This window comes from Protopterus annectens, chromosome 4.part0 (assembly GCF_019279795.1).
Source record: "Protopterus annectens isolate FY-2018-M chromosome 4.part0, PAN1.0, whole genome shotgun sequence".
Taxonomy (NCBI): Eukaryota; Metazoa; Chordata; order Ceratodontiformes; family Protopteridae; genus Protopterus; species Protopterus annectens.
This window is the reverse complement of record NC_056733.1, coordinates 1,190,972,418-1,190,986,844: the sequence shown is the minus strand read 5'-3', so window position 1 is coordinate 1,190,986,844 and position 14,427 is coordinate 1,190,972,418.

Sequence of the window (14,427 nt, the reverse complement as noted above, 5' to 3'; positions counted from 1 at the left end):
ATGTATGTGTGGAAATATATTAATATGTAAACAGATACAATATATCTATATTTGTAGATATATATTATTTATTATTTCTAAATCTATATACATTTATATTAATATATATGAACATATATACATGTAAATGCCTACATCGACACATATATGTGTCTACACCTATATGTCTACATATACACAGCAAGTTACATATGTGTACGCAGAGATACATCTATGTAGGTGTATATACGGACATGGTTATTTATATGTAAGCAGATATATTTATATCTATATCGGTATATATGGCCATACATCTGCAGATAGCAATGGCAGAGTAACAAACACACATATGTCCACATGCACTGTTAATGGGGTTGGGAGGCCCCACACACTATACGTCTTGTACAAAGAGGCCTCCACCCCCACAGTCATACATGTCCACCCTGCGATACACTACCAATTGTTGCAGATCCCATAACCAGGACCTGAAATGACATGGGCACAAGATGTTAACAGTACTACATGCCACCTGTATGATGTCAGGCTGGTATTGGTGACATATCATGCAGTACAGTCTGCCTCCCATAGGAAATGTAAACTGTGGAAGCCATCAACATCCCCTGGATATGGATACACAGATATGCAGATACATATATACATATGTACATATATACATATGTACATATATATATATATATATATATATATATATATATATATATATGTGTGTGTGTGTGTGTGTGTGTGTATATATATATATATATATATATATATATATATATATATATATATATATATACATATATATAGATATACATGTGAATACACATACACATGCAGATATATGTACAGTATGATACATTTGTAGAAGGTGCACACAATATGGAACAGCCACTATGCCTACAGTTAACACCTGAACAACTGGACACTGTATGGGCCACACATACAAATGACATTTGTTGCCTGCAACATATACCCACAGAGAAGTCATAGTTAAAACACCAAACACAGGTTTGCAGAAATGTAATACTTTTCATTGTGTACTAGTACAGTTCTATATGCTATGTCATATAGCTGTTCAGACACTGACATCCATATACACAGAGGAATGCAATTGTGAAACATTTATACTACTACAGTAGTCTGGAAAGGTTTACAACTGTTGCTGTCCAGACAAAGCCCTTCAATTTGTACAGTAGTGAGGATTGTGCCACAGGATACCAAACAATCAACAGTATGTAATGCAGGTGTATAGTTCAGCAGCCTCTATCTACACTCTGTACATCAGTAGGTGGTAAAGACGTCATGTGACCAAATGGGTTGTAACTGTTACATAATAAGGCATAACTGACACCATCACATGCACACTGACAAACAGAACAGTCTGTATGGCAGGAGGTGGTAGGATTGCATTAACCCAGGATATGTAAGTAATGTAAATATAGGTGAAGTATACAGTACTGTACATCCAGACACCTTAAGGCAGCTCACCCCTAATACCCGCACATATCTTAACAGCCTAGGTAATTTATGGTGCCCCTGCTGACTCATTAATACAGGGCTGTATACCACTGTTACATACACTGGCCTCTGGAGTGCATAAGAGCACACATGTATTGTGTAGGTGATGCCCACACATATATGGCCCTAGCCCCACAGTATGTGTGGGGGATACAACAGAAGTGGACTGCTGGCAGCAATGGCAGTGTAATATACTCACAACCTACTATGGAACAACAGCCGACAGCATGTCATATGTGCAAAGCCTGATATGTAGGTGGTGAACAGGGGCTGGGACACAGGCACACATGTGGAGAACTACTGCCATACACTAAACAAGTTGCTGGTGTTACAGGATAGTCTACAACATACCCTTAGTCAGGGTATTGAGGTCAGAAACAGAAATTGATGTAGCAATGTACTGATATCACTCAACACACACACTGCCAGTGACATATCTGACACAGGACTTGTGTGGTGGATAGACAACACGATAGGCACACCTCTGGCCACCAAGAGGATAGGCCCACAGTTGAGAGCTATGCAGACAGACTGCATTCCAAGGTAAAGTTGTTCGTACACATACACCATGTAACACCAGTGCTATACAAAGCATAACACAACTCTGCTCACATTCTGTCTGTAGTTCCTGAACCTCCTACGGATATGTAGCTCCCCTCAGTGTGCAGGCTCTCCTGTAAGAGGTAGTGCTACCTGCTGTCTGTAACACTAATGCCCACACATAGGAAGGATGTCCATCACACAAGAAATGTAAAGGGACCACGCCCACATGATGCAGGGATTTATAATGGGTGGTTGCCATGACAATGGTAATTGGAAGCACTACACATGTGTAATTTTATATATACATACATATATATATATATATATATATATATATATATATATATATATATATATATATATGTACATATATTTCCACCATATGTCCTGGACATGGAGTGTAGCCCTACCCAAGCCTCTATAGTCACAAAGTCATAGTACAAGGGGATGTCAGATATGTATATCAGGAATTTTAACTAAGAAATGAACTTTGTGACAATAACAGCATTCAAAAAATAGTAAATCACACCAACAACTCTTGTAGTACTTTAGCACTTTTGTCTTATTTATTATCAAGACTTCTTCAGAAAGACATGTTTCATACGTTATGAAGCATGTCTTTCTGAAGAAGTCTTGATAATAAATAAGACGAAAGAGCTAAAGTACTACAAGAGTTGTTGGTGTGATTTACTATTTTTTGAATGCTGTTATTGTCACAAAGTTCATTTCTTAGTTAAAATTTCTTCTCTTCATTCATTATTTTTTGAGTGCGGTTAATTTTAGTTGTATGTATATCAGGAATATTAGTACACTATTGCTACTGTCATTGGGATTGTCTTCACAGACATGTTGTATGTGGAAGGTCACATCTGCTTCTAACATGTGTGCCATTGGCTACTGACAGACATCCTAAGGAAATCATTGTAATGTACCACTGCTAGCATGTAATGCCCCTGTGGACTGCAGCAGAGATTGTGACCAATATATGTGGAAATTCTGACACACCCTGTATGGTCCAGAGGTATACACATAAGCCCTTAGTGCACAGCATGTGTAACATGCCTGCCAATATGGATGTAGGCAGCCATGTAGATTGGTATAACACATAACAACTGGTATACATTTGCCACCAGAGGTTATGCATTCACACACTCCTGTCTGGCCTGATACATAATGACTGCTGGTACAGGGGTGCCATGGCCACATACTACCCACTAGATGTTGACATACATCTGTACACCATCCCACTGCTCTGTCTGACATACATGACTTTTAAGGGAGGCACGGCAGCAGTACATCTGGCAAGTATCGGCACATGACATCTCACTTGGTAAGTACACTAAGCTGCTAGGCATGTAACAATGCACTGTGCAAGCTACAGGTGGACTGGCTCAACACTGGCCTACATTCCCTATGGGGGAATGCACATGTACCTGCATATATAGCAGCTTCCACAGGCATGTCACAGCACAGGGTAAGATACATCTGTGTGAAAGTGCATAACCACAACCAATGTGAACACAGCCACAGTCTCATATGGTAAGCTAGCATAATATTCCAGTATATGGACTATCTGTTCTACACCATCCTCATATGTGCCACTCACAGAATGACCCCACATATACTGGGATGCTACACAGTTTGGTCTGATGGCTGTCTGTGGTAAGGGACATGTGTGTGTATGGCCATACGAACATGTACACCAATACGGTACCATGCAGTGGGGCAGCATGTAACATTAGATAGGAGGGGAGCTAGAACAATGACATCTACCACAGTCTGTACACAGGCTAAAGTACATATTAACAATACACACACTGCTGACATTCACCATAAGTACACAGAACTTAGAACTGTGCAATCACCCACAGAATGTGCGGGTGATGTCATGAAATATAACCCCTACTGTACATAACATGTGCAGCAGTCTGATATATCACTGGCTTGTTATCAGATATGATGACACTAATTATGGTGTATGGCACATATGCACCACTTCATGCACGACATATGTACAAAGGTTGACAGAGGTGTGGCGGGGAGCACATACACAGGGCCAATATTGACATGTTGCTGTGATACCCTCATACGTTTACTGTTGTAACAGGGTTTGTTGCAACATATGTCCTATGAGGGATATGAAGTCAGTAACTGTCAGGGCCTTCACCATCTACAGACTGCAATCCTCACACTACCTTCTGCAGTCCACAGATAGATTCTCCTTGGCTAACACATGAAACCAAAGGCACAACACTGGCCAGTCTGCAGATGACCATAGGTGCCGGAACCTGTTAAAGACTGGGGGGGGTGGAGGGTAACAGGGACACAGTGAACTAAAAGGGGTAATTTTTTTATAACTATTTGCTACCACAACATAGGTTCACTTGGAGGACATTTTGGTGCTTGAATTAACATTTCTTGATTGGTCTTAGCTATTCCAATGGCTGATAATTCTATATTAGCCCTAGTGAGAACAACCGTGATCAAACCATAGATAATTTGAGGGTGCCATGTAAGGGATGCAGCATTTAGGAACTGCCTCTTTCCATTAGTGGCATGAGGGGAAATCCTGGAGTACATTTTCTATTACCCATCCTTAGATCAAAGTTGCATTTGAATATGGATAGATGAGCTTTGCTTTATTTTAATGGATAGTCTGTTCCGGAACAGTGGTAGCCTCTGTGATATATATCCATCTCTCCACAACATTCAGTTTAGATACCTGGACGGAATATTTCTGATGTCATTTGACTCGCTGATTTTCAGTAGGTCCATCTATATTATGTCGGAGGATGCTTTGTATGCCAGACATATCACCTCTAAGCACTCTGTAGGATACTGAGTATAGTAATAAATCGTTGAGGTGGTCCGTACAAGACCTGTTGTTTAGGACTTGTATCCTTTTAGTAAGGTATCTCTGAAGGTATTCCAATTATTGCATGGGGCTGGACAGATACATGCCAAAGTGGGCATTATACAAAATGATTGACATAATGAGAGCTTTGTAAAGGGGGGCAACAACATCTCTAGAACTAGTCACAGTCAATTAGTTTATAAGCTGTGCAATATAGAAAGGCTTTCTTATGGCTCTGGGCACATGTTGGTCAAAAGGTAGGTCACTGTACACACAAGTTCCCAAATGCCAAACAATTGGATCAGTTCTCAAAGGGCATTGTCATGATTTTGACACTAGTTATTATTTGGGACAAACCTTCCTGCATGATGGTTAAGTCATTTGGGGATTCAATAACTTCTCCTAACTTGCAGTCATCTCAAACTTAGCTGGCCAACGCTATTTGGTATTTCTTTTACTTTTGAGATGTATATGCCAAACAGAAACAGTCTCAGCACTGAACCCTGGGGGACTCCATTGGTGACTGGTCTCTTCCTCTGTTTTGATCTCCTGCATCCTGTGAGCCTAGTTGGCAATGCAGCTGGTGATGTAAGTGTCATTTGTACTACACTTGAGTAGGGGATTGTGTCAAAAGGCTTGGCCAGATCAAGGTAATGTGGTGTGAACTGTTTTACCTTCATCCATTGCTTTGGTAACAAGAGCAAAGCTTAACATTTGCCCATGATTTTGAGCCTTTCACACTTTCTTCTGAGCTGTTTTCAAACACAATTTTAGGGCCATACATACATGTATGCATTCCTTGATTCACCTTCCTGATTGTATTAAATTATATTCCTTGTATAATACAGCACACTTGTTAGACTTAAGTTAGAGCGCATTTTAAATTTATTGTTTAAACATTTTTCTAGTAGACAATGAAACAAAAATGCATTAACCGATAATGACAAAACTGCCCTATTCAGAACATTTCCATGATAACAGACTATTTCCACACACAATTGCATTTTAAATTTATTGTTTGAACATTTTTCCAGTAGGCAATGAAGAAACATGCACGCACCAATAATGACAAAACTGCCCTATTCAGAACATTTCCATGATAACAGTTTACTTCTACACACAATATATAAATACAGAATCACAGTAGTGTAAGCCATAGGCATGTTGCACAGCTTCTTGAACTTATTTTCAATTGGGAGGGGGGGGGGGCAAAAGGCCAAAAACCAGGGACATATTTTAAACAATCCTTGTATAATTTTGGAAAGTTGCGTGCATAAAATGTTGTGTTATCACCATGCATTTCACTGCCAATTCTTGAACCCAGAACCCTGTGCACTACAGTCAGAGCAACATATCACTAAGCTAAATCAGCAGTTTTTTGAAAGACAGGAAGACAAACTTAAAGGGTTATCATATCATTTAATTAATTCAGTTCTCACTTCTCACAATAGCTCTCAACCTCTTAGCACAAAAATACAAAACAAAGCCAATAATGGAGGAATACAGCCCCAAAATAGGGACACATTTCAAATACTGATTTTATAACCTTAGAAAATTGCTAGAATAAAAGGTTTTGTTTTACCACTTCTGAAAACCAGAGGAACAGAACACAATTGTGAGGCATAAATTCATAAGTGATGGTGGCTTTTTACCTGTACCCAAGGTACAGGGTTTGAGCCTGAGTACCTCTAGCCACCAAATGTATCCTGTTGGGGGCATTTTCACACACAGACACTTCTGATTCCTCCCAGCTGATCCTGGTAGCAGCATGTCCATTCCCACCCGGAAATATCTGTGTACGCCGTGCGTGATTATGTCACATCAGCTAAAGCATGAAATTCAAATGGGACAGTTGGGAGGTATGATCTGCAAAAGTGGGGGGCTCCCCTCCCCCCTCGCTCTATGGTTCCGGTGCCCATGCAGATGACCCTGTAGATGGGGATTCCTCATAAACCTGGAACTGACATGGCAGGTATTGCAACATGTACAACAGCCATATCCAGACAAACACTGTTAAAACAACATTACTCCAAATGCAGTATAGCAGCACCTACAATCTGTAGTCAGGTCAGGCACATCCTCCTCCTGTTTGTTGCCCTCTTTCCACAGTGTATGTTGTTAGAGGTAAATCCCCAATCCATCTGAGATGCTGTTTGCCAAACAACACATCTAGTTCCTGATCACAGTGAATGAAAAGGGCCAACACTACCATGATGTTCCTAGATATTGGAGTGTGTTTCCATGCAATTGGCTATGGGAATGTTACCACAGCTGTTCCACATGCATCAGCTAGGGGAGGGCTGCAATTTGTGCAGAGGCCATCAGGTGATCATGAGCATCACTTAAAATACACATGCTGCTGCCTATGCAAAGCAGGTGTGGGTCTCCACATCCACCAGAGGGAAGGTAAGAGAGGCAGACAGAGGCAAGTACCTGTCAGGGAGGGGTGGGAGAGTAAAACCGAAGCATGTTTGTGTCACACACCTACCAGCACAGGGTATCAAACCCCTGACAACTATGTAGTGCTATCACAGTTAGATGCAGTTATTGGATGTGCCACATGAGTTACCTGTTGTAGAGCACTCAGAACATATATGTGATGGTGAGTAACATCTGCAACAGCGATATGGTACATATAAGGTAGGTGAAGTACACGTGCCTGTCTGCATGAACAGGTGCCAGCATCAACACAGCCACACTCTCACAGGGACGCACACACATTGACACACTTGGCAGGGCCAGGAGTACAACTCATCAGTAGTGGGATTGCCACAACACATCACTGTGCTGGTACCGCATGCATCACATGGGTCATACGGAGTTTGTAAGGGCAAAGATTATGAGGAGGTATCAGACATTGGACAGCATGCTTCACTATATCCATGGGGATTGTATTGAGTGTGGATGTGGCCATATGCACCATACAACACACACATAAACACACTGGGTGCCACTACTGACATGCATGGGTGCATGTCTGCTTGGGTGTGTGGTGGTCAACTGTGATGGCAGGCTATACAAGGGTAGGTGATGAGTATACCTTGGCATCAGGCCAACCAAAAATGGCCTGCATTGTGGCTCAGGACTGTAGTTTATGCATTTGCCCACACAGGTGGATATTGTATCCCCCATCCAGTCACCTGGGTGACTATTGTGTGTGGCCAATGCTGTGCATCGCCTGCCATGCATGTGTTCCTTCATCCAAGACATGGATAGTGTCTAGGATGTGCACACCTCCCACATGCATGTACAGTGACATGTGGAATTGTACCTGGGGTGTCTGGCCCATGTTGTGAACACGGATTATCATCAGATGTGCCAGTCTTGCCCACCTGTGGCAGGAACTGGGAATGGGCAGCAGGCTTACCCTGCACCTACACTGATAGCATGCTAACAGCATTCCCCTGGTGTCAGTGGCATCTGCCCATACATGGCATGTTGTCAGGCATGGTATGTCCGTTATGGGTCACATGTGAAGGCACCACAGGTGGTGCAGATGTCCATTGGGGTACAAGGGGGAGTTGCACAGACTGCATGTACATGCATGTTGGACAGATGAGCAGGGTGACGTGCCCTCTGTAGCCCACTACTATCACTCCATAGTCACTATCAGTGGCCAATATGCAGTGTACTACCCACATATTGGCTGTTGCCTAGGCACGTGTGTGTATCAGACATGGGTAGAGAGGGTGATCTGAGTAATACTGGGGTTGCTAACTGTGATTGCCTAGCCTTGATGTCACATGTATGGGTATTGCTTTGCACCCCAACCTCTCAGCTATTTTATATCTGTTATCCCAGTACAGTTGATATTGTGATACATAGTAGGGCCATCATAAAAGAAGTATGCAAAACCCTCTCCACATTGGCCATGGGTGTCACACACTCACACCCACCTCTACAGAGGATACGAGTTACAAATGCAAGCACCTGTCATGTCTTGGAGTAGAACCCCTACCTAATTAGTTTATTAAACTACAGCACTATGCAGTTATAGTACACTCCACGGACATTACTGGATTACTCCTTCCCCAAAGGTATATTTCACAATGGATGACATCAGCAGGATTACCAAAGTAGGGCATTTCAAATGTACTGCAAGTGAGTAGCCTAAAATGCATTGCTCCCTACACAGACAATGAGACACACACAAAACATTCACAACCAACATGTGTGGGTATAGAACCCTTAACCAAGGTCTATATCACAATAGAGCATGGAGCTGTTATAGGACACACCACTGGGATTACTAGAGAATGCTTTTCCCAAAGGTGTATTTCACATTGAATGACATCAGCAGGATTACCAAAGCAGGGCATTTGGAATGTATTGTGTGTGACTAGCCTATAATGCATTGCTCCATACACAGACATCGGAACACACATAAAGCATCCAGAACTGCCACACTCCAACAGTATGCAATTACTGGTCATGCTACAGAGATTACTGGGCGACAACCTTTCTAGAGGTGTATTTCTAGGTGGGTGACATCAACAGCCTTGGCAAAGTTAAGTATATGAATTGTAAGGAGTGTGAGTACTCTAAAAAGTACTGTTCTCAACACAGTCAGAGACAGACAGACACATGCACACACACACACAATTGCCAAGTCTGGTGTGAGAACACCTACCTAACTACTTTATCACATGACAGCAGTATGCAGTTACAGGACACGCTACGGAGATTAGTGGGCTGCAACCTTCCCAGAGGTGTATTTCTAGGTTGGTGACATCAGCAGCCTTGCCAAAGTTGAGTATATGAATTGTAAGGAGAGTGAGTACTCTAAAAAGCATTGCTCTCTACACAGTCAGAGACAAACAGACACACACACACACACTGCCATGTCTGGGGTTAGAACGCCTACCTAACTATTTTATTACTCTACAGCAGTACGCAGTTACAGGAGATTACTGGACTACAACCTTCCCAGAGGTGTATTTCTAGATGGGTGACATCTACCTTTGGCTTATTATAGTGTGTTTTCCTTGCATATATGTTTGTATTCCTATCCACTGTGTGTGCAAGGCAGGAGTGGTGCATACTGACATGTGTCTGCACTAAGAACTGCGACTACCAGATATGTCTGGTCCACTGGTGTTTGCAAACATGGTCTTCATGTGTTTAAGTATGTGAGCATGCCCAGTATGGCCATCTGTATTGCATGTGTGGATCAAGTCTAGGTAGTTTGTACTGCGGTGCTGACCTTTGTGTTGTACACCGACAGGTAGCTGATGTGTCTGCAGGGTATCCATTGGTCAGTTGGTATTGACTGTTGCTACATTTCTGCATAGCGGGGGGGGGACACCTGACTGTTTCTACATTTCTACACAGGTTTGGGGGGCCACACCTGACTGTTAACGATATTTGTATGTAGCATGGGGGGCACACCTGACTATTTCTACATTTCTACACAGGTTTGGGGGGGCACAACTGACTGTTACTATATTTCTGTGTCGGATGGGGGGAGGGCACACCTGACTATTTCTACATTTCAACACAGAAGTGGGGGGGGCACACCTTACTGTTATTATAAGTCTATGTAGGATGGGGGGGGTCCACACCTGACACTTGTACACATTTGCTAGGACTGTACTGGTATGTCGGGTACTCCATTTCAGTCTGTAGTCTTACCTATCGTGCTGGCTAGAGGCATACCAGTGTACTACCGATCTTAGCTTTTAATTACCTACATATTAGTTTCTGACTTCCTAGCCTTCACAACTGACATACAGTTGCCTTGACCTGCTGTAGTCTGTCTGTGTAGGCCTGGGGGGAGTTACCCATAGGCCTCATTCAGAGGCCATAGTACAGCATTTGTTTGTGTTTGTCTACACCTGTCCTGCTGGCTGTGACTGTTGTTGGGTATGTGCCCCCCCCCAGACTGGCATGTGTGAGTCACTTACCTTGTGGGTGTCCCAGTATCGAGGGTGGTGCTGCAGACCCGTCTATGTTGGATGCACATAGTACACTCCCTATACATGGTTGAGCACAGGTAGTGTCATGTTTGGCATCCTTTTTACTGTATGTGCGAGTCAAAGAGAGGTGTCATTCCCTGGGTTCCCTACTGTGACAGTCCATGTGCTATGCATTGCCTCTTTGCCAAGGCCAGGGCATACTGGGCATGCCTTCTTCTGCCTACCGGGGCAGGCTCAGGTTGTTCCTCCTCCGAGTCACTCTGTGCCTGTGTAGGCCTTGGCAATGGTGGGGGCTGTGTAGTCCTGCCTCATGCTGTTCCTGCTGCAGCTGCTTCCACAGGATCATATTGTGTAGCATGGCACATACAAGGACAATTTGGATACATGTATTTGGTTAATACTGCAAGGTTCCACCAGATGTGTCCAGGCACCGGAACTGTGACTTGAGCATCCCAAACATACGCTCTATTATGATTCTTGTTTGTGCGTGTGCCTCATTATGGAGTTCTTGTTCGGGTGTGTGTGCATTTTTGATGGGTGTCATCAGCCATGGCTCCAGTGCATATCCAGCATCCCCCACTAGGTGACCATATGGGATGTCCCCATTGGCAAATCCCTGGTACAACTCAACCAAATAGTGCCAAGGTGTAACTCCAACCAAAATCCAAACGAAAACACCACGTAGCCAATATCCTTCAACCTCAAACCACACTTTCTTAATATACAGACATAAAATAGTTAAGCGCTTTCGTCAGTTGACTTCATCAGAACCCCTGGTACAGCTGCATCAGATACCAGATGTGGGAGTCGTGATAGCTTCCAGGGCCGCCAGCACACACATTTATTATTATGCCCTGGGCATCGCACACAACCTGGCAGTTGATGGAGGGGAAGCCCTTACAGTTGATGTAGACCCTACCCCAATCACTGGGTGGTGCTTTGATGCATATGTGTGTGCAGTCTATTGCACCCACTACCTCAGGGTATTCTGCTATTTGGTGGAAGAGATGCATATTGCTGGCCAACGCCTCATGGGTGTTAGGGATATATATGTGCTCACTGACATGTACTGATATGGCATCCAGCAACTGGTGTAGTATCCTGGATACTGATGCCTGTGAAATCCCTATCATATCCCCAGTTGGCCTTTGGAAAGTACCTGTAGCTAGTATTCTTAGACCTACACATACCTTGGTATCCACTGGGATGGGTTCCCCTCTGTTAATTCTGTGTGTTAGGCGTGACCGGCACAGCTCTGCTATTTGCTGTAGGAGGTCCCTGTCCACCCTATAGTGCTTCATTATCTCCAGCTCATGTAGCCCTTGGTAGGTTACCCTGGGTCTGTATACACTCTTGTCCGTCTCCTCACTGTGGGTTGGTCAGCAACATTCACATCCTCACCACCCTCAGCCTCTTGCACATGCTGGTTTATGATAGCAAATGCAGCCCCTAACATTTTTTGTCTTGCTTTCGTTTTGTAAAATTTCCCCATTTGTATACACCTGTGGTGCAGAATTTTTGGGAAAAACAAGGGGGAAAGGTGTTTGCATAGTTTATAGTGGTGTGCTGGGCTGGGCTGGTCTGCTGCCTGTGTAATTGGCTGATTGTGATACATTTCACCTGCCAGCTAAGCTAGTTCTCCTTGATTACCTTCCTACGGCTGTTTTCCCTTCCCATTGCCGTTCTGTTTAAGGCCAGGGGTGCGCTGTGCAAACAGAGTGCTCACATGTGCACAGAGCTGCTATTTCCTGGTTTATTTCTTTTCTTTTTTTTCTTTAAAAACCTGTGTGCGGCATGGACACCCGCTTAAGCTTTGTAAAGAGTGATAGGCAGATTTAGACACTCCCCCTAACTTAGCTGTGCTAGGCTAGGAGCAAACCCGAGCCACAGGGCTCCAATCTGCTCTCAGTATACCTAACACCCCCCCCCATGATGTCACCTACATCCTAGTCTTGCACCCAGCTATTCATACTCTTACACTGTTGTAACCTGCCTCACATGCTGGGAAAAACTGGGATTCACTATCCTACCCCTCATTTGCATAGGATTGCCTGCTAATGCATAGTTACATGTCTCACACTGAGCTTCCCCTCTTAGCAACCATTACTCACTGGCCAGGTTGTCTTCTGCCTGCCATTGACTTGCATGGCAGAATACTGATTTTAGTTAGAATGTTTATTTTAGGTTTATTTTATTATTTCCCCCCAATCCCATTTGTGCGCCACTGCCCTATTCTTAAACAGCTGAAATCGGTGAAAAAAAAGTTGTTTTTTTAATTTTTTTTATTGTTTGCAATTCCAATGGCCTTATACTTAGCCAATGGCATGCTTCCTCAATGATATGCAGCCTTTATTTGGAGCTGTCATAGCTCCATTTCGGATTTTGCAGAAATGTACTTGGTTACTAACCAAGTACATTTCTGCAGACAGCACTAGTCTTGCACGGACAATTGCAAGCTTCCTGGATTGCAAAATCACCTCATTTGCATGAATTTCTCCTGCAAATGAGGTGATTTACATACCAGGGCTTAGTCTATGCATGATTAGTGCAGGAGCTCTCATGCACACCCCTGCAGGCTCTTCCTGGATTGCACAGCAGACATATTGCCTGCTAGAGCTCTTGCACTAATCATGCACGCCGTGCAGGGCATAGAGAATCCGGGGGAGAGATTTCCTCTTAAAAGTCCATAAGATGCTGAATAAAAGAATAAAGTTCACAGACTTTCCTGGTAGCCAGTGGACTTTAGACCTGTGATCTTATTTAATTAGGAATCTTTGGGGTCTTTCTAACTGTTTGATATGTCTAGTACATTACATCCTAAAGGAGGTGCTGTACTTGATAACTGGTCTATTCAATGCTGAGTATAAGGGAGTGAGTAACTCTTTAGACCTTAATGATATACCTTTTGCAATAATTGTGTGAAATAAAAATATTTCATGCCAACTTTTTGTCACATGATGTTCAAAAAAGAAGAAGTTATCAACACAAGTTCCCAGGCTCCTGACTAGATTTTTATTTTGTAGTGGAGTGTTGTCTATATAGTATTAGGAGGAGAGGGGTTGTCTACCAAAAGTGACATTACCACACTAACATTTAGTTTGAGTACAGTTTTAAAACACCAAAGATTTACCAGGGAAAGTTAATTCTAGACAGTTTGGGTATTAGAATTTAATTTACTAATAACCCCCAGTTTGCAGTAATCTACAAACTTTGCTAGCCATAGGTCTTGCGTCTCTGCTCAAAGGTCTGAGAAGTGAATGGTGAAAAGGGCAGATCTCAGCACTGAGCCTTTAGTGACATCACTAGTCACATTCATATCTGCTGATGAGGCAGGTGCAACTCGCACTGAGTTGGTCATCCAGTTTTCTATCCATCATACTACATATGGATACATTTTTAAAAAAATTAGCTTCTGTTTGATGCCATCATGAGAAATTGTATCAAAGGCCTTAGTCAGGCCAAGATATCTGGTGGTGTGTAGAACCTCTGTAACCCTTTCAAGGATTCAGTACACAGGATCTTCCCTCCACAAAGCCAAATTGTTGGGGGCCAATCAAATGTGATTTTTGATATTGTAGTTTATGAGGTGCAAAAAGAAAAAAAAACATCTGTTTG